The following is a 6,869-nucleotide window of genomic DNA, read 5'->3' as shown; positions in this document are numbered from 1 at the left end:
TAACAGTCTTAAAGCATAATTGAGAAAAGTTTGCAGACTGCATTTGATGCACTTGGGGATCTCTAATAGCAAATCTTTCATCTCACACTACATTTGATCATTGTTATCCCATTGGCTTCATGCAAAAACTCTGTGGCTGAGCCTGTATCTAAATGACACTACGTAAGGCATGAGGAAATTTCATTCCCAGGAATCGGATATAATAACTCTCCTACCACCTGGGAGTGTTGTACAAAGGGCAACAGAGGGAGGCTAGCTTTCTTACAGCAAGTGACACTCAGGGGTGCTAAGGGAGCCTCCTCCCTGCCCCCATCTCTGAGTAGCAGGTCTTCGTTGGGCAAAGAGGCTGAAATGTCACCTCCTCTGCCTCCCATCAAGTATCCAAAGCAGCTGTGAGATTGCTTGCTGCTTGAGATGATTGACAGAACTGAGAGCCAATGATAGCACTGGTTTGTTTTCCATGGACTTTCCCCACCCTCCAAACCCCACCACTGAAGGAAGTTAAATCACATGCTGAGCCTACATGGCTTTTCAGCTTTGATCTTCCTTCCAATGGCTCCAGGGTGAGAGTGAGCACTGTCATCTCAGCTATCTCCGTTTTATCTTGTTTATGCTTAGAGAGGCCCAAGATTATTTTTCTTCGGCTCTGGAAGGTACATTTATGAGTAGAACACACTTCAAAAAAGGCTGTCCTCCCAGCCTTTACTTTACGCATATCCACTGTGTTCTTCTGGTGATTGAGATGCTGTTGTGCATTACAATGAACACTAATATTACCTGTGTATCTTTATAGCATGGCATTGTGGTCCATGCTGTTTGGCCTAGAAGGAGCCAGCACAATATGAATATATACAGGAGGAGAAAGTGTCGCCACCAAGGAGCTGCAATCTTGCACTAACGAGGGGAACAGATCAGGCTTCAATGTCTAGAACTGGTCGATCTGAGATGGCCTGCCTACTAAGTGTTTTTGGCAGCCAATCCCAGTCACCAACACAGTATTGCCAGATGTGTGAGAATTCTTGAACACACAACAACTTTTGCATCCAATGCAAAACTATACAAAATAAAGGTGATAGCAAAGCGGTAGGGCATCTGTTTTGCATGCAAAAGGTCCCAAGTTCAATCCCCAGCATCTCCAGGTAGGGCTAGGAGATACCTCTCTTTGAAATCCTGGAGAGCTGCTGCTAGTCAGTGTTGATGATACTGAATTCAATGGACCATTGGTGTGACTCCAGATAAGGCAGCTTCTTTGGTTCCTAAGAATGTAGAGCGGCAGGAGTAATTTGGATGGCCTAGGAGCAGTTCCTTGTACAGCCTGCAATTTTCATACATGAGCAGAAGAGCGCACCAAAGGAGTCTAGAGAGAAAGGATCCATTTTTTGTTGTTGTTGCTGCTGCTGCTGCTGTGCATCTGGCAGTGGATCTTCTCTTCCACAGCAGCATTGGCATATGGGAGGGAGGGGAAGGAGCACACGACGACACAGGCAACTCCCTTAGGCAAATTGAGAAAGATGGCACACTCTCCAATGTTTCTTCAAAATAGGGACATAGAATCATAGAGTTGGAGGAGACCACAAGGGTGATCCAGTCCAACCCCCTGCCGAGCAGGAAACACCATCAAAGCATTCTTGACATATGCCTGTCAAGCCTCTGCTTAAAGACCTCCAAAGAAGGGGACTCCACCACATCCTAAGGAAAAGTGGGAATTTTGGGATCAAATCAGAAATGGCTTTTCTAAATCAGGGATGTCTGTGGAAAATAGGGACACTTGGAGGGTCAGAGAGGACGCGCCACCTCTTTCTCTCTCTCAGTTTGCCTAGGTGAGTTACCTGTGTCGTCGTGTCTTCTGGTATTGCATATCAGGAAGTGGAGTGAAAAAGGCTGAAGATTGCTTTCTTTCTTTTCTTTTTGAGAGTGGCACAAGTACAAAAACTAGGCCTGAGCCTAGCACCTTTGGAGAACTGACTGCTCCTCAATCCTGACTCTAGTCTTTCAGAACCAATTTTGTTATACAGGTGAAACTATATCGTCGAAAAGTGCATTTATTTCAGTAATGCAACTTTTTATTTTTTATTTTTCTTTTAATTTTTACAAATGCTTTCTTTTGGAAATTCCACAGTAATAAAACAAATAGTTACAATAATACAAAAATAAACATCGCTATTACATTTCATTAATTACATCCCATTTATAATTGACCCGCCTAACGACAAATAATGACAATTACAACAAATAAAGGCTTGGCATATCTTGCTTTGCATGTCATGCATCTATCTCATATATTGGTTTCACCTGTTAAGTTGCGTTACTGAAGTAAATGTACTTTTCGATGATATTCTAATTTTCCGAGTTTCACCTGTACATGAAAGAGTTGCTCCTAGATCTCCCAGATGTTGCTTCCTGACATTTCCAATTGAAGCGGGAATCGGAAACACTTTGCCTATCTACATCAAATGTTCCAGCAAGTGGGTATTACCAACCCACCCCTCTTCTAGGGATGCAGTACTGAAGTTGCCTGGGGACTGGGACTACCCGTGGGTGTGTTTGCCTTCCACCTGCTCAACCTTCATGCTTGTAAATGAATGGTTGATTACTGCCATAAGTCTCATGAGAAGGCTCATCCTGTAAAAGGTGCCCAAGAACTTCTTACTGTGAAGGGAAATGAGGAATAGGGGCATAATGTTTTTTACCTGTTGCCATTTCAGGCTTTGCTCTCTAGTTGTTGAGGCCATTTAAAAAGTCAACGTTGCAAAGTAATCCCAGTTATCATATGTGTCAGTTCCATTTTTCAGGGTTCTCTTCTCTCAGTTTGGATTAGAACGTGGGGCTGAACACAAAAAGCCAGACCCTGCAAAGGATCAAGATAAAGCATCCCTGTATATGATACGGTTAAAAAGAAGAAAGTGAAACACTTTCATCTTGTTCTATAGATATATCCCACGTGGGCCTATCTATGGAGCCTGGTGTGCTCTGATCCCTGCGGAGGCCGTCTCCCTGCCTGCCCTCTCTGCACTTATCACAGGAACAGAGGGACACGAGCAGCATTATCGCCTTGAAAGGCTCAGAACGGCATTTTCCTTTCATGCAGAAAGTGACACTGAATGCAGAGCAAAACGTACTCACTCACAGTGCGACAAGGTGGCCTGCCATCTGGGCCCGGCAGGGTTTAAAAGGTGGAGATAACTGGGCTTTTGGTGTGCCATTAGAAAAGCTGACAAAACAGTTGGATTTGATCAGTATCACTTTCTGTATCTAAAAATAAAAATATGGGATGGGGGGGCTGGCATAAGCAGCGCCAGGAAATGTCTCACCTGCAATGAGGGAACTCTCATTGCCTTTCTCATGACATATCCTGCTAACATGCTATTCCTAAAATAGGCAAAAGAGGATGTCTTTTGTTGAAGTGAGTTGCTGGAAGATGCATACTTGCAAGCCCATACAGGGCCCTTTGTTCCATCACAGGTATTCGGAGCAAAAATGCAGTCAAATGGAATGTGGTATCAATACTGTTCTCGAAGCTATGAACATGGGTTTGACCAAACTGCGGGAGGCAGTGGAGGACAGGAGTGCCTGGCGTGCTCTGGTCCATGGGGTCACGAAGAGTCGGATACGACTAAATGACTAAACAACAACAATCAATACTGAAGTTTGGCCTTTTGTGGCCTGCATGCCAAGGTCATTGTTGAGCAGGAGGATATGCAGTCCTGCCTATCTTGTGATATGTAGGTGTTCAAGTCCTTTCCAGGTCTTTGCTATGAGTAGTTGTGATGAGTTCCTTATAAAGTAAGTCGAGCTGATTTTCTCTATATATTGTTCCTTGGCTTACATTGTACATGATGATTTGCACATATTTCCACATATACACTTTCCCAGAATGGTTGCACATGAACACCACGTGTGGAATGTCATACCAACTGCCTTATATCCTCTCCAACACAGTGGTGAAGATGTTTTGTCTATCTAAAGGTAAAGGTAAAGGGACCCCTGACCATTAGATCTAGTCGTAACCGACTCTGGGGTTGCAGCGCTCATCTCGCGTTATTGGCCGAGGGAGCTGGTGTACAGCTTCCTGGTCATGTGGCCAGCATGACTAAGCCGCTTCTGGCGAACTAGAGCTGCACACGGAAACGCCGTTTACCTTCCCACTGGAGCGGTCACTAATTATCTACTTGCACTTTGACGTGCTTTCGAACTGCTAGGTTGGCAGGAGCTGGGACCAAGCAACAGGAGCTCACCCCATCGCAGGGATTCGAACCGCCGACCTTCTGATCAGCAAGCCCTAGGCTCTGTGGTTTAACCCACAGCGCCACCTGCGTCCCTTTTGTCTATGTAACTGTATCTTAAAGGTGTTCAATGCCATCTATAACTTAAAAGAATTATCTCTTATATGGGTTGACCCTGATCGTAAAAGGTTTTTTTGTCCTTAAGATGTTCCAATCAACCTCTCCAATATGCCTGTTTCCCATAATAGTTTGGTCGTTGAGCATTGTCCAAGAGTCATATCATTGAGTATTTTCTACAATATCCGACTGCTAAATTTTGAAGCTGCTTTCGCATGGGGTGAGCATTATATTTTGTTACTGCAGAAGTTCCTGATGCTGAATCTTTCCTTTTTTCACAGAACAATTTTACTCTGGAATGCTCCATAACTTGACCCTATAGGACACTGCCATATCTGATCTCATTCATTCATATGACTTCCTTGGCTTTCCTGATCATTTGGACTAATGCCCTTGTACTGTGCTAGTGTGTTTCTTTTCCCCACGCACAACTCTCACAAAATAGCCATGAAAATTTTGAGTTCAGCAGATGTCAAAGCCAGACAGCATTTGCCCTTATTTGATCTTTAATTAAATGGGTTGTCTAAAATAAATGACCAGGAACTCAAACTAAAGTTGCTTGAACAACTACTTGAACATTCATTTCCCACAAATATAAAGGACAGCTTAAGCGCTGAAATGTTTATGGAAAATTTGAATGAAAAAGGCAGATCTGAATTAGATCCCCACCCCAGTTCACTCAAGTGTGTGTGGATGTTTTTACATTGCCCTTACACTGTTAATTCCATGAGAAATGACAGAAGGTAAGGAAAGCATGGTGTAAAGCCAGCAAATAATAACATTTCCAATAAATTTGCCCATCAGTTGTTGAACAAACAGAGCAGACAGTTTTGAAGAAATAAAAATATTTAAATGTAACCTGAGCCTTGGAGTCAAATGAAAGCTAAAGCTTGTTTTTCATTCTTAAAAACTGGATGTGTTTCACGATGAATACAAAGTTTCCACTTCCGATAATACTTTACTGCAGATTGCTAAATTTAAAACTGTTGCCTTACAGGAGCAGAAGGTCAACTGAATTATTGAAAGGCTGAATGACTTAAGACAAAGCAAGAGAGCTTTTCACTGATGGCAGAACAATACCTTTTACCCTGCAAATTGAATGTTAAATCTAGCCGCCCAGGACAGCCAGAGTCTGTTTCTACTCAGCTGGGCTGCCTAAACTTTTAAATATAGTTACTATTGCAGAGGGTTTTCTCACTGAGCTCTCAGTGAGCTACTTGGCGATAATTTTGAAATGCCAGTTGTTTTGTCCAAAAAGTCTGGAGCAGAGTGAGCATAGACACATTTGTACCAGTCCATTGAGAATGCACTTCACATGCAAAGCTGTTTTCCATGTGTGGATTGCTCTCCGTATATGACCCTTCAGGCCTGGGGCCAAATTCAGCCTTTCGTCCCTCTCTATCTGTCCTCAGGTGCCACCTCCTCCTCAACCATGGCCTCTCCCCAGACCACACCCCTCAGCCGCACAAATTTGCACTTCCCTTGAGTGCTTTTGCCTGACTGGCCATGCCCTTGAACTCTAATAAATGCCTCTTGCTTGCTGGGATGGCAGATAGACAGGCATGTGTGAGTTTCTGTAACAGTAGCCGACTGTATTAAGGTAAAAAATTACATTTGTTGCTGGCCCCCTTTTGCATCTGGTCCAGCCCTCCACTGGAATAATAATAATAATAATAATAATAATAATAATAATAATAATAATAATAATATGCAACCCATCTGACTGGGTTGCCCCAGCCACTCTGGGTGGCTCCCAATAAAATAATAAAAACTCAATAAAACATCAAACATTAAAATCTTCCCTATACAGGACTGCCTTCAAATGTCTTCTATTTTGTCAAATAGTTGTTTATTTCCCTGGCATCTGACAGGAGGGCATTCCATAGGGCAGGCACGACTAGGGAGAAGGCCCTCTCCTTGGTTCCCAGCAACCTCACTTCTTGCAGTGGGGGAACTGCCAGAAGGCCCTCAGAGCTGGATCTCCAAAAGATGCTTGGGTTTGGGAAAGTCTCGAGGGGATCTTCCTCTCTATGTACTTAAGCCTTTGGATGTGGTGGTGACGATAGCTAACAAAAATAGCAGCAGCAACAGGGTGTGGCCCACCTGGCTTCCTCCCTCTGTTTTTGAGAGGAGCTGTGCATACCTACAGGCAGGCTTGCATCTGCAGCTTGTCTATTCTCAGCCTCGCTGGATTGCAGCCAGCCAGCCATTCCCAGCCCTCTCCCAGCTGGCATGCGCGCCTGAGCCACTTGGCAGGCGACAGCCACCACATGCATCTGACGGTGGCATTTTTAGAAACACCACAGCGATGAACTCACCCTCCCGTTTGGAGGAAGCATCTTAATGCGGAAAGCATCTCTCTCCAGTAAGCACATTCCCCATCCCACATCAATTCATTGAAATGTTATTTATGTTCTCTACACACAAGTCATTCTATTGTCTGTAGGACAGTCTAATTTGAGACAGATACTGCTTTGGGTGAAGGGCGACTTCCCCCTCACCCCCATGTGCAACATGTTAAGCGGTGCA

Source organism: Zootoca vivipara, chromosome 2, assembly GCF_965207765.1.
Source record: "Zootoca vivipara chromosome 2, rZooViv2.hap1.1, whole genome shotgun sequence".
NCBI classification, from domain to species: domain Eukaryota; kingdom Metazoa; phylum Chordata; class Lepidosauria; order Squamata; family Lacertidae; genus Zootoca; species Zootoca vivipara.
The sequence above is the reverse complement of the archived record's forward strand: the minus strand, read 5'-3'. Positions refer to the sequence as shown.